The sequence below is a fragment of the Styela clava genome, chromosome 11 (assembly GCF_964204865.1).
Source record: "Styela clava chromosome 11, kaStyClav1.hap1.2, whole genome shotgun sequence".
Taxonomy (NCBI): domain Eukaryota; kingdom Metazoa; phylum Chordata; class Ascidiacea; order Stolidobranchia; family Styelidae; genus Styela; species Styela clava.
The window spans coordinates 1,769,329-1,784,244 of NC_135260.1; the positions used below are offsets into that span (position 1 = coordinate 1,769,329).

General features: G+C 38.9%; 8 non-coding genes and 1 pseudogene across 8 annotated transcripts; all 9 read left to right on the forward strand.

The window, feature by feature from the left end:
• Positions 1–413: 413 nt before the first annotated feature.
• LOC144430240 (5S ribosomal RNA) lies at positions 414–532 on the forward strand. The gene has a single exon (XR_013479395.1). It is a non-coding gene; the product is annotated as a 5S ribosomal RNA (ribosomal RNA).
• A 1,208-nt stretch (positions 533–1,740) lies between these two features.
• Positions 1,741–1,859, forward strand: LOC144430088 (5S ribosomal RNA). Its single transcript, XR_013479333.1, has one exon. It is a non-coding gene; the product is annotated as a 5S ribosomal RNA (ribosomal RNA).
• A 1,207-nt stretch (positions 1,860–3,066) lies between these two features.
• LOC144430247 (5S ribosomal RNA) lies at positions 3,067–3,185 on the forward strand. Its single transcript, XR_013479401.1, has one exon. It is a non-coding gene; the product is annotated as a 5S ribosomal RNA (ribosomal RNA).
• A 1,209-nt stretch (positions 3,186–4,394) lies between these two features.
• LOC144430097 (5S ribosomal RNA) lies at positions 4,395–4,519 on the forward strand (annotated as a pseudogene).
• Positions 4,520–5,724: 1,205 nt separating this feature from the next.
• Positions 5,725–5,843, forward strand: LOC144430067 (5S ribosomal RNA). Its single transcript, XR_013479313.1, has one exon. It is a non-coding gene; the product is annotated as a 5S ribosomal RNA (ribosomal RNA).
• Positions 5,844–7,050: 1,207 nt separating this feature from the next.
• On the forward strand, positions 7,051–7,169 carry LOC144430258 (5S ribosomal RNA). The gene has a single exon (XR_013479412.1). It is a non-coding gene; the product is annotated as a 5S ribosomal RNA (ribosomal RNA).
• Positions 7,170–8,373: 1,204 nt separating this feature from the next.
• On the forward strand, positions 8,374–8,492 carry LOC144430270 (5S ribosomal RNA). Its single transcript, XR_013479424.1, has one exon. It is a non-coding gene; the product is annotated as a 5S ribosomal RNA (ribosomal RNA).
• A 1,208-nt stretch (positions 8,493–9,700) lies between these two features.
• LOC144430037 (5S ribosomal RNA) lies at positions 9,701–9,819 on the forward strand. The gene has a single exon (XR_013479283.1). It is a non-coding gene; the product is annotated as a 5S ribosomal RNA (ribosomal RNA).
• Positions 9,820–14,594: 4,775 nt separating this feature from the next.
• Positions 14,595–14,713, forward strand: LOC144430279 (5S ribosomal RNA). The gene has a single exon (XR_013479432.1). It is a non-coding gene; the product is annotated as a 5S ribosomal RNA (ribosomal RNA).
• Positions 14,714–14,916: the final 203 nt, after the last annotated feature.

Sequence of the window (14,916 nt, forward strand, 5' to 3'; positions counted from 1 at the left end):
AGCACATATAATAAAAAACAAGCTTATAAGAAGGGCAACTTTCATATATACTGTCGAACTATCTGGGTTATGTGCAATACAATGGGCATCCGCTTATCAAAAAGCTTTGTCAATAACACGTCAGGCCTCAATAACAAACAAGCGAGTTATATCAGCGACTCGATGCTTGCGTTAAGCCATACACCAGAGATAAAATACCTATGAGGAAAAACATGCAATCAATAAATTAACGCATGTAATCAATAATAACAAAATTTGACACTGGTAGAAAGTGTCGGCGGTAAGCCATTGAGCGAAACAGCGACTGCCTGAGTTTCATTGTTTGTGACTCTACAAACGAAACAGTTGCGCTTCGCTTCTCTCTCATTAGGCGTTGCCTAAATATAAATAACCGAATATGTCTCGTCGATATCGCCTACGACCATACCACGTTGAATACACCCGATCTCGTTCGATCTCGGAAGTTAAGCAACGTCGGGCTCGGTTAGTACTTGCATGGGTGACCGGCTGGGAATACCGGGTGCCGTAGGCTTTTCGCTTTTATCAAAAATAAAAGGAATGCTGTCTGAACAAAACATAATTTAAAATGAATATGTTATAAAATATTTCAGATTGTCGAGGACTGAATAATAAATAACTAACAGGGGCGAAACGCAACTTTACGAATAGTCACTGAGACCCGTCATCGATATTTCGAATGCGTCCTAATAGATATAGGCCTACTATATATGGCAGAATAATCGTTGCTACTATGGAGTGAGTTGGATATGAGAAATCGAGATAAGACGACTTAATTAGTCATATGACGGATCACGCCAATCGCCCGGTTATCAGTCAAGGCCAGTTATTTCATTTCGGAAGCAAGCACTTAATGGTAGCGGAAGCCGTAACTTACCTGCGGTAACATTGACTACCTTACGACGACGAAGGGTTCTGAAAACTATCCCTTAATGGAATTCGAACCCACGCAGAGTAATCAGAGATGTGGTAACGAGCGTATATCTGACACTTAGCACGATGCGCCACACGGTTGAGCACGAGTTTTACCATAGCTTGAAATCTACCTATATCTAGTATTACATAGTGAGATCTACGTCAAATCAGTACTTTAGCGCAGGTTCAAAGCCTTCATTTTGCATCCCTAGTAGATATCTCATTAAATTTAGTTAGACTGACTGACTATTAACGTTGATACATTTTTATTGAACCGGACTTAATCGAAAAATTAAACTCTCGCCAAGTTACGGGCGATCACCGAAGTGCCACGCGCTTGTGAGAGTTTATATATAACTTTTGATACTGTGTGAGTGCACGTAACCTAGCTTTGAGCACATATAATAAAAAACAAGCTTATAAGAAGGGCAACTTTCATATATACTGTCGAACTATCTGGGTTATGTGCAATACAATGGGCATCCGCTTATCAAAAAGCTTTGTCAATAACACGTCAGGCCTCAATAACAAACAAGCGAGTTATATCAGGGACTCGATGCTTGCGTTAGGCCATACACCAGAGATAAAATACCTATGAGGAAAAACATGCAATCAATAAATTAACGCATGTAATCAATAATAACAAAATTTGACACTGGTAGAAAATGTCGGCGGTAAGCCACTGAGCGAAACAGCGACTGCCTGAGTTTCATTGTTTGTGACTGTACAAACGAAACAGTTGCGCTTCGCTTCTCTCTCATTAGGCGTTGCCTAAATATAAATAACCGAATATGTCTCGTCGATATCGCCTACGACCATACCACGTTGAATACACTCGATCTCGTTCGATCTCGGAAGTTAGGCAACGTCGGGCTCGGTTAGTACTTGCATGGGTGACCGGCTGGGAATACCGGGTGCCGTAGGCTTTTCGCTTTTATCAAAAATAAAAGGAATGCTGTCTTAACAAAACATAATTTAAAATGAATATGTTATAAAATATTTCAGATTGTCGAGGACTGAATAATAACTAACAGGGGCGAAACGCAACTTTACGAATAGTCACTGAGACCCGTCATCGATATTTCGAATGCGTCTTAATAGATATAGGCCTACTATATATGGCAGAATAATCGGTGCTACTATGGAGTGAGTTAGGATATGGGAAATCGAGATAAGACGACTTAATTAATCATATGACGGATCACGGCCAATCGCCCGGTTATCAGTCAAGGCCAGTTATTTCATTTCGGAAGCAAGCACTTAATGGTAGCGGAAGCCGTAACTTACCTGCGGTAACATGGACTACCTTACGACGACGAAGGTTTTCTGAAAACTATCCCTTAATGGAATTCGAACCCACGCAGAGTAATCAGAGGTGTGGTAACGAGCGTATATCTGACACTTAGCACGATGCGCCACACGGTTGAGCACGAGTTTTACCATAGCTTGAAATCTACCTATATCTAGTATTACATAGTGAGATCTACGTCAATTCAGTACTTTAGCGCAGGTTCAAAGCCTTCATTTTGCATCCCTAGTAGATATCTCATTAAATTTAGTTAGACTGACTGACTATTAACGTTGATACATTTTTATTGAACCGGACTTAATCGAAAAATTAAACTCTCGCCAAGTTACGGGCGATCACCGAAGTGCCACGCGCTTGTGAGAGTTTATATATAACTTTTGATACTGTGTAAGTGCACGTAACCTAGCTTTGAGCACATATAATAAAAAACAAGCTTATAAGAAGGGCAACTTTCATATATACTGTCGAACTATCTGGGTTATGTGCAATACAATGGGCATCCGCTTATCAAAAAGCTTTGTCAATAACACGTCAGGCCTCAATAACAAACAAGCGAGTTATATCAGCGACTCGATGCTTGCGTTAAGCCATACACCAGAGATAAAATACCTATGAGGAAAAACATGCAATCAATAAATTAACGCATGTAATCAATAATAACAAAATTTGACACTGGTAGAAAATGTCGGCGGTAAGCCACTGAGCGAAACAGCGACTGCCTGAGTTTCATTGTTTGTGACTCTACAAACGAAACAGTTGCGCTTCGCTTCTCTCTCATTAGGCGTTGCCTAAATATAAATAACCGAATATGTCTCGTCGATATCGCCTACGACCATACCACGTTGAATACACCCGATCTCGTTCGATCTCGGAAGTTAAGCAACGTCGGGCTCGGTTAGTACTTGCATGGGTGACCGGCTGGGAATACCGGGTGCCGTAGGCTTTTCGCTTTTATCAAAAATAAAAGGAATGCTGTCTGAACAAAACATAATTTAAAATGAATATGTTATAAAATATTTCAGATTGTCGAGGACTGAATAATAAATAACTAACAGGGGCGAAACGCAACTTTACGAATAGTCACTGAGACCCGTCATCGATATTTCGAATGCGTCTTAATAGATATAGGCCTACTATATATGGCAGAATAATCGGTGCTACTATGGAGTGAGTTAGGATATGAGAAATCGAGATAAGACGACTTAATTAGTCATATGACAAATCACGCCAATCGCCCGGTTATCAGTCAAGGCCAGTTATTTCATTTCGGAAGCAAGCACTTAATGGTAGCGGAAGCCGTAACTTACCTGCGGTAACATTGACTACCTTACGACGACGAAGGGTTCTGAAAACTATCCCTTAATGGAATTCGAACCCACGCAGAGTAATCAGAGGTGTGGTAACGAGCGTATATCTGACACTTAGCACGATGCGCCACACGGTTGAGCACGAGTTTTACCATAGCTTGAAATCTACCTATATCTAGTATTACATAGTGAGATCTACGTCAAATCAGTACTTTAGCGCAGGTTCAAAGCCTTCATTTTGCATCCCTAGTAGATATCTCATTAAATTTAGTTAGACTGACTGACTATTAACGTTGATACATTTTTATTGAATCGGACTTAATCTAAAAATTAAACTCTCGCCAAGTTACGGGCGATCACCGAAGTGCCACGCGCTTGTGAGAGTTTATATATAACTTTTGATACTGTGTGAGTGCACGTAACCTAGCTTTGAGCACATATAATAAAAAACAAGCTTAAAAGAAGGGCAACTTTCATATATACTGTCGAACTATCTGGGTTATGTGCAATACAATGGGCATCCGCTTATCAAAAAGCTTTGTCAATAACACGTCAGGCCTCAATAATAAACAAGCGAGTTATATCAGCGACTCGATGCTTGCGTTAAGCCATACACCAGAGATAAAATACCTATGAGGAAAAACATGCAATCAATAAATTAACGCATGTAATCAATAATAACAAAATTTGACACTGGTAGAAAATGTCGGCGGTAAGCCACTGAGCGAAACAGCGACTGCCTGAGTTTCATTGTTTGTGACTCTACAAACGAAACAGTTGCGCTTCGCTTCTCTCTCATTAGGCGTTGCCTAAATATAAATAACCGAATATGTCTCGTCGATATCGCCTACGACCATACCGGTACCACGTTGAATACACCCGATCTCGTTCGATCTCGGAAGTTAAGCAACGTCGGGCTCGGTTAGTACTTGCATGGGTGACCGGCTGGGAATACCGGGTGCCGTAGGCTTTTCGCTTTTATCAAAAATAAAAGGAATGCTGTCTGAACAAAACATAATTTAAAATGAATATGTTATAAAATATTTCAGATTGTCGAGGACTGAATAATAACTAACAGGGGCGAAACGCAACTTTACGAATAGTCACTGAGACCCGTCATCGATATTTCGAATGCGTCTTAATAGGTATAGGCCTGCTATATATGGCAGAATAATCGGTGCTACTATGGAGTGAGTTAGGATATGAGAAATCGAGATAAGACGACTTAATTAATCATATGACGGATCACGCCAATCGCCCGGTTATCAGTCAAGGCCAGTTATTTCATTTCGGAAGCAAGCACTTAATGGTAGCGGAAGCCGTAACTTACCTGCGGTAACATGGACTACCTTACGACGACGAAGGGTTCTGAAAACTATCCCTTAATGGAATTCGAACCCACGCAGAGTAATCAGAGGTGTGGTAACGAGCGTATATCTGACACTTAGCACGATGCGCCACACGGTTGAGCACGAGTTTTACCATAGCTTGAAATCTACCTATATCTAGTATTACATAGTGAGATCTACGTCAATTCAGTACTTTAGCGCAGGTTCAAAGCCTTCATTTTGCATCCCTAGTAGATATCTTATTAAATTTAGTTAGAGTGACTGACTATTAACGTTGATACATTTTTATTGAACCGGACTTAATCGAAAAATTAAACTCTCGCCAAGTTACGGGCGATCACCGAAGTGCCACGCGCTTGTGAGAGTTTATATATAACTTTTGATACTGTGTGAGTGCACGTAACCTAGCTTTGAGCACATATAATAAAAAACAAGCTTATAAGAAGGGCAACTTTCATATATACTGTCGAACTATCTGGGTTATGTGCAATACAATGGGCATCCGCTTATCAAAAAGCTTTGTCAATAACACGTCAGGCCTCAATAACAAACAAGCGAGTTATATCAGGGACTCGATGCTTGCGTTAGGCCATACACCAGAGATAAAATACCTATGAGGAAAAACATGCAATCAATAAATTAACGCATGTAATCAATAATAACAAAATTTGACACTGGTAGAAAATGTCGGCGGTAAGCCACTGAGCGAAACAGCGACTGCCTGAGTTTCATTGTTTGTGACTGTACAAACGAAACAGTTGCGCTTCGCTTCTCTCTCATTAGGCGTTGCCTAAATATAAATAACCGAATATGTCTCGTCGATATCGCCTACGACCATACCACGTTGAATACACCCGATCTCGTTCGATCTCGGAAGTTAGGCAACGTCGGGCTCGGTTAGTACTTGCATGGGTGACCGGCTGGGAATACCGGGTGCCGTAGGCTTTTCGCTTTTGTCAAAAATAAAAGGAATGCTGTCTTAACAAAACATAATTTAAAATGAATATGTTATAAAATATTTCAGATTGTCGAGGACTGAATAATAACTAACAGGGGCGAAACGCAACTTTACGAATAGTCACTGAGACCCGTCATCGATATTTCGAATGCGTCTTAATAGATATAGGCCTACTATATATGGCAGAATAATCGGTGCTACTATGGAGTGAGTTAGGATATGGGAAATCGAGATAAGACGACTTAATTAATCATATGACGGATCACGGCCAATCGCCCGGTTATCAGTCAAGGCCAGTTATTTCATTTCGGAAGCAAGCACTTAATGGTAGCGGAAGCCGTAACTTACCTGCGGTAACATGGACTACCTTACGACGACGAAGGTTTTCTGAAAACTATCCCTTAATGGAATTCGAACCCACGCAGAGTAATCAGAGGTGTGGTAACGAGCGTATATCTGACACTTAGCACGATGCGCCACACGGTTGAGCACGAGTTTTACCATAGCTTGAAATCTACCTATATCTAGTATTACATAGTGAGATCTACGTCAATTCAGTACTTTAGCGCAGGTTCAAAGCCTTCATTTTGCATCCCTAGTAGATATCTCATTAAATTTAGTTAGACTGACTGACTATTAACGTTGATACATTTTTATTGAACCGGACTTAATCGAAAAATTAAACTCTCGCCAAGTTACGGGCGATCACCGAAGTGCCACGCGCTTGTGAGAGTTTATATATAACTTTTGATACTGTGTGAGTGCACGTAACCTAGCTTTGAGCACATATAATAAAAAACAAGCTTATAAGAAGGGCAACTTTCATATATACTGTCGAACTATCTGGGTTATGTGCAATACAATGGGCATCCGCTTATCAAAAAGCTTTGTCAATAACACGTCAGGCCTCAATAACAAACAAGCGAGTTATATCAGCGACTCGATGCTTACGTTAAGCCATACACCAGAGATAAAATACCTATGAGGAAAAACATGCAATCAATAAATTAACGCATGTAATCAATAATAACAAAATTTGACACTGGTAGAAAATGTCGGCGGTAAGCCACTGAGCGAAACAGCGACTGCCTGAGTTTCATTGTTTGTGACTCTACAAACGAAACAGTTGCGCTTCGCTTCTCTCTCATTAAGCGTTGCCTAAATATAAATAACCGAATATGTCTCGTCGATATCGCCTACGACCATACCACGTTGAATACACCCGATCTCGTTCGATCTCGGAAGTTAAGCAACGTCGGGCTCGGTTAGTACTTGCATGGGTGACCGGCTGGGAATACCGGGTGCCGTAGGCTTTTCGCTTTTATCAAAAATAAAAGGAATGCTGTCTGAACAAAACATAATTTAAAATGAATATGTTATAAAATATTTCAGATTGTCGAGGACTGAATAATAACTAACAGGGGCGAAACGCAACTTTACGAATAGTCACTGAGACCCGTCATCGATATTTCGAATGCGGTTAATAGGTATAGGCCTGCTATATATGGCAGAATAATCGGTGCTACTATGGAGTGAGTTAGGATATGAGAAATCGAGATAAGACGACTTAATTAATCATATGACGGATCACGCCAATCGCCCGGTTATCAGTCAAGGCCAGTTATTTCATTTCGGAAGCAAGCACTTAATGGTAGCGGAAGCCGTAACTTACCTGCGGTAACATGGACTACCTCACGACGACGAAGGGTTCTGAAAACTATCCCTTAATGGAATTCGAACCCACGCAGAGTAATCAGAGGTGTGGTAACGAGCGTATATCTGACACTTAGCACGATGCGCCACACGGTTGAGCACGAGTTTTACCATAGCTTGAAATCTACCTATATCTAGTATTACATAGTGAGATCTACGTCAATTCAGTACTTTAGCGCAGGTTCAAAGCCTTCATTTTGCATCCCTAGTAGATATCTCATTAAATTTAGTTAGACTGACTGACTATTAACGTTGATACATTTTTATTGAACCGGACTTAATCGAAAAATTAAACTCTCGCCAAGTTACGGGCGATCACCGAAGTGCCACGCGCTTGTGAGAGTTTATATATAACTTTTGATACTGTGTGAGTGCACGTAACCTAGCTTTGAGCACATATAATAAAAAACAAGCTTATAAGAAGGGCAACTTTCATATATACTGTCGAACTATCTGGGTTATGTGCAATACAATGGGCATCCGCTTATCAAAAAGCTTTGTCAATAACACGTCAGGCCTCAATAACAAACAAGCGAGTTATATCAGCGACTCGATGCTTGCGTTAAGCCATACACCAGAGATAAAATACCTATGAGGAAAAACATGCAATCAATAAATTAACGCATGTAATCAATAATAACAAAATTTGACACTGGTAGAAAGTGTCGGCGGTAAGCCATTGAGCGAAACAGCGACTGCCTGAGTTTCATTGTTTGTGACTCTACAAACGAAACAGTTGCGCTTCGCTTCTCTCTCATTAGGCGTTGCCTAAATATAAATAACCGAATATGTCTCGTCGATATCGCCTACGACCATACCACGTTGAATACACCCGATCTCGTTCGATCTCGGAAGTTAAGCAACGTCGGGCTCGGTTAGTACTTGCATGGGTGACCGGCTGGGAATACCGGGTGCCGTAGGCTTTTCGCTTTTATCAAAAATAAAAGGAATGCTGTCTGAACAAAACATAATTTAAAATGAATATGTTATAAAATATTTCAGATTGTCGAGGACTGAATAATAAATAACTAACAGGGGCGAAACGCAACTTTACGAATAGTCACTGAGACCCGTCATCGATATTTCGAATGCGTCCTAATAGATATAGGCCTACTATATATGGCAGAATAATCGGTGCTACTATGGAGTGAGTTGGATATGAGAAATCGAGATAAGACGACTTAATTAGTCATATGACGGATCACGCCAATCGCCCGGTTATCAGTCAAGGCCAGTTATTTCATTTCGGAAGCAAGCACTTAATGGTAGCGGAAGCCGTAACTTACCTGCGGTAACATTGACTACCTTACGACGACGAAGGGTTCTGAAAACTATCCCTTAATGGAATTCGAACCCACGCAGAGTAATCAGAGGTGTGGTAACGAGCGTATATCTGACACTTAGCACGATGCGCCACACGGTTGAGCACGAGTTTTACCATAGCTTGAAATCTACCTATATCTAGTATTACATAGTGAGATCTACGTCAAATCAGTACTTTAGCGCAGGTTCAAAGCCTTCATTTTGCATCCCTAGTAGATATCTCATTAAATTTAGTTAGACTGACTGACTATTAACGTTGATACATTTTTATTGAACCGGACTTAATCGAAAAATTAAACTCTCGCCAAGTTACGGGCGATCACCGAAGTGCCACGCGCTTGTGAGAGTTTATATATAACTTTTGATACTGTGTGAGTGCACGTAACCTAGCTTTGAGCACATATAATAAAAAACAAGCTTATAAGAAGGGCAACTTTCATATATACTGTCGAACTATCTGGGTTATGTGCAATACAATGGGCATCCGCTTATCAAAAAACTTTGTCAATAACTCGTCAGACCTCAATAACAAACAAGCGAGTTATATCAGCGACTCGATGCTTGCGTTAAGCCATACACCAGAGATAAAATACCTATGAGGAAAAACATGCAATCAATAAATTAACGCATGTAATCAATAATAACAAAATTTGACACTGGTAGAAAATGTCGGCGGTAAGCCACTGAGCGAAACAGCGACTGCCTGAGTTTCATTGTTTGTGACTCTACAAACGAAACAGTTGCGCTTCGCTTCTCTCTCATTAGGCGTTGCCTAAATATAAATAACCGAATATGTCTCGTCGATATCGCCTACGACCATACCACGTTGAATACACTCGATCTCGTTCGATCTCGGAAGTTAAGCAACGTCGGGCTCGGTTAGTACTTGCATGGGTGACCGGCTGGGAATACCGGGTGCCGTAGGCTTTTCGCTTTTATCAAAAATAAAAGGAATGCTGTCTTAACAAAACATAATTTAAAATGAATATGTTATAAAATATTTCAGATTGTCGAGGACTGAATAATAACTAACAGGGGCGAAACGCAACTTTACGAATAGTCACTGAGACCCGTCATCGATATTTCGAATGCGTCTTAATAGATATAGGCCTACTATATATGGCAGAATAATCGGTGCTACTATGGAGTGAGTTAGGATATGGGAAATCGAGATAAGACGACTTAATTAATCATATGACGGATCACGGCCAATCGCCCGGTTATCAGTCAAGGCCAGTTATTTCATTTCGGAAGCAAGCACTTAATGGTAGCGGAAGCCGTAACTTACCTGCGGTAACATGGACTACCTTACGACGACGAAGGTTTTCTGAAAACTATCCCTTAATGGAATTCGAACCCACGCAGAGTAATCAGAGGTGTGGTAACGAGCGTATATCTGACACTTAGCACGATGCGCCACACGGTTGAGCACGAGTTTCACCATAGCTTGAAATCTACCTATATCTAGTATTACATAGTGAGATCTACGTCAATTCAGTACTTTAGCGCAGGTTCAAAGCCTTCATTTTGCATCCCTAGTAGATATCTCATTAAATTTAGTTAGACTGACCAATGACATTAAACAACATGATGCGCAACTCCGGCATTTTTGGCCGAAGATCGTATCTGATAGCACGCTCCAATGCACATACTTGACGAGACGAAAACGAGCGGATGCGTGCTGCTTTCAAGGCATAGCACGAATGGTGTTCGTGCCTGCTTTGACAGTTGTTGTCGATTTTAATGATATTTTGGAAGGTTGAGGTAAAAAGAAATTGGAAAAAGGTAAGGTAAATACCATTGTTGTATATCACACCCGGGCATCGCACTGTTAAGTACATGTGGGAAAACCAGCTTTTGTCAAATTCTACGAAGTTATTAATTCAGTACGGTACGTAGTTGCCCATTTGCCGAAATTGCATATTTAGTTACCCCTTATGGTTTCAAATAGTTCATGCACCTTCATTTAGATTTTTTTTTAATCAGTGAGGATATATACTCATCGCTGTAACTTACTATTGCTCATTCACTTTTATTTGCGTATTGAATCAAAGGGTTAACAAGTTCACCTAACATTCACTCATACCGGACTATATTGTATAGTCTGATCTCTCAAGTATTTGGAGCCACGAATGCTTGTAATTTTCTGACTAAACCCTTTATTAATTGGTTTATATACCAAATTCAGTAAAACATTTTTTACATAAAACATGAGATATTGGATTTATTATCTTTTTCATTCTAAATCATATAGACTGCTTTATTTATTCTTAACGAAAATTAATAAATCTCCTCTCTTCCTTCAGATGTGGAAGTTGTGGACAAACCTGTCTAAGCATTGTGAGACTCCTGTAGCACAAGAAGCAACAGCAAAAATAGTAAGTATATCAATCAAAAAATTAGGCCGACATAAAGCAAAACTTTCAACTATTCGTCTAACCTCAATTTCATATTATTTATTCACAGGACAAAACACGTCAGACATACTTAAAACAGCTTTGGAAAATGAGGATTACGGGTCACTCACTACACCTGTGTTATATTTAGTTCATCAACTTTTGGTAGTACTATAGAAGAAATTCAGGAAAGGGTATAGTCATGATACACGATAAAATACTGTTATATATTTTAGCCAACTTTAATCTAGACCAGGGATGTCAAACTCGCGGCCCCAGAGAACTTCCAGTGCGGCCCTCGAACGCCTAACAATAATTCTAATAGTATTTTGGAAGTTTTTTTTATCTAAATGTAATAGATTTTTCAAACCTTTTAAAGTGAAATTGATTATTCACACAGAAAACAATTTACTGAAAGTAGTTTTGGAAAATCAATTTTTTTTGTTCACATTTTGACCCAATTAAGAATACACATCAAGCTAGCAAAAGAATACTTGAATTAAACACTTGAGTGAATAAATTAAACGCAAGTACATGAAGAAGGTGGCATTTTCGAAGAAAATAGGAGTTGCAATATTTCTGCATTTCAAAATATTCTGAAGCAAAGAAGAATTCTGTTTAATTTGTCATATTTCCATCAGTACAATGAAAAAACACAATAAGCTCAGCAGTCAATATGACAAATTCGAAGAGCAACTTCGAACAGAAAGTTTCCATGTGTTTGTATATTAATATAATTATACAACGACTTAGTTATTAAAAATCAATAATAATTCAAGCAATCCTATGCCACGCAATGTGGCGCGAAATGTCTTGTCGAAAAAATCTGTCATTTGTTTTTTTACTGATCTATACATGAAATGATAAAAGTAACTTTTTTTGCATTACTGGAATTATTTAAGCATTCGCAAAGATCCAGATTAACCCATGATCATGTGACCTCGTGAGTTAGAGTTGGTACTATAAAATCATTTCAGCCTGGCCTTAGTATGCTGGTGACACATAAAAGATGCCAAACGTCAGGACAAATGTAATTAAAAAAACATTGAGGTTATACTGTAGTATTTTTGTCAATTTTAGGTCCATATATTTCGATTAAGTGTATGTATTATTCTTTCCTTATCCAAAGCTTGTTCAAAAATGATTTTGATGGTTGTAAATAGAATTTTATGATCTTTTGTAAAAAATACAGTAACTTGCAATAATAGTGGAATGCAAATATTAATATGTAATTGCATTTGAAATTGAAGAAAATAATAAAACTTAATTCAACTGTTTAGTTGCATCACAATGTATGTCACAAACTGAAACTATCTTTCAAGTATACATTATCAAAAACTGTTTGCGGCCCTTTTTACAATTTTCAAAATGCAATGCGGCTCTCGAAAACCCATGTGTTTGACACCACTAATCTACTCTACACGATTCAAGCATTGCTTTGGGAAATAATATCACTTTAAATAAATTGAAAAAAATCTCGCTATATTAAATACAAAATCGTTGCTATCATAAAGGTAAACCAATTCACCCACTCGGAATATATTGGCCCTCACAAAGCAATGGGGGCAAAATTGGGAGTTTATGAGCTATGAACTTTTGTTCTTTTCTTTGTCTTGAACTTTCCATACTCCACAGCCCCTATTATTATTTTTTTGATTTTAATTACCATGTGATGGTCATATACATCTTTAACTTGTATTTTCTGTCATGGTGTATTATCTCAATGTGTCAAACTTTTAATTAGTGTGCATATTTTGCTTCCAGATGACATAAATGTATTGTCTTGTTTATTACCTCATCTTCGAGTATTGACAAGGAAAAGGTGCCAGTAAATTACGTAAAAATTTTTTTAACTCTTTGTTATAATCAGAATTCACAATTAATAGAAATTATAAACAGCCAACAATCAATGAGAATTATATGCGAAATCCCTCAGAATAAATTTTCTCCTAAAATCGGAGGAAGGCAAAACATATAGGTAGTTCCCATTCACACAAGTCTTTCAAGAGGACTTGCTCGAGCCAAACTAAATGAGCATTGTCAGGTGATCGGTAAGGCTGAAAGTTGAATTTAGCCCTGCAACCTCCTGCATCGAAGATAATATTAATTAGTGAGCTATGAGCTAAATTTAGACACAAACCTATCTACGGGGCATTATGTACCAGAAATGTTACCTACGATTAGCTGAATATGTAATATGTCTAAGAAATTCACCTACTAAAACAAGCAGTTCGATAGGTGCAAACATTGTGTTATGGAATTGTATCACAGCACCGTAAAAAGAAGTAAAAACAGTTTTGCTGTTTTGTATGCTGTTTTGTATGCTCTTTAAATGAAATTTCAATGTTCAAGCGCAAACATTAATATTATTAACTTTGAACTTTGTCATTATCTGCAAAATGTTCCAAACATATCTTTACGCTATCGCGTTTGTAATCTTCTCTGATAAAAAAAAACGTTTATGATGTGCAGAATTACTCTTCGCAGCTTGTCTGCAATTCCAGCTTTCCAAGTGAGCAAAACTTCTTAGATATAAGGATTATTTTCTTTTGTTACAGGCGCAAAAAGGCAGGTACTACACGTAAAGAAAACGCCGAGTAGCAAAAGCGAGCGGAAAACGGTCGCGAAAGGCGACGAGAAATATGTGCATTGGAGCGTATCATGAAATACAATCTTTTGCCTGTAGCCTTATGGAGTGACGTCAGAGTTGCCTATCATGTTGTTTAATGTCATTGGACTGACTGACTATTAACGTTGATACATTTTTATTGAACCGGACTTAATCGAAAAATTAAACTCTCGCCAAGTTACGGGCGATCACCGAAGTGCCACGCGCTTGTGAGAGTTTATATATAACTTTTGATACTGTGTGAGTGCACGTAACCTAGCTTTGAGCACATATAATAAAAAACAAGCTTATAAGAAGGGCAACTTTCATATATACTGTCGAACTATCTGGGTTATGTGCAATACAATGGGCATCCGCTTATCAAAAAGCTTTGTCAATAACACGTCAGGCCTCAATAACAAACAAGCGAGTTATATCAGCGACTCGATGCTTGCGTTAAGCCATACACCAGAGATAAAATACCTATGAGGAAAAACATGCAATCAATAAATTAACGCATGTAATCAATAATAACAAAATTTGACACTGGTAGAAAATGTCGGCGGTAAGCCACTGAGCGAAACAGCGACTGCCTGAGTTTCATTGTTAGTGACTCTACAAACGAAACAGTTGCGCTTCGCTTCTCTCTCATTAGGCGTTGCCTAAATATAAATAACCGAATATGTCTCGTCGATATCGCCTACGACCATACCACGTTGAATACACCCGATCTCGTTCGATCTCGGAAGTTAAGCAACGTCGGGCTCGGTTAGTACTTGCATGGGTGACCGGCTGGGAATACCGGGTGCCGTAGGCTTTTCGCTTTTATCAAAAATAAAAGGAATGCTGTCTGAACAAAACATAATTTAAAATGAATATGTTATAAAATATTTCAGATTGTCGAGGACTGAATAATAAATAACTAACAGGGGCGAAACGCAACTTTACGAATAGTCACTGAGACCCGTCATCGATATTTCGAATGCGTCTTAATAGATATAGGCCTACTATATATGGCAG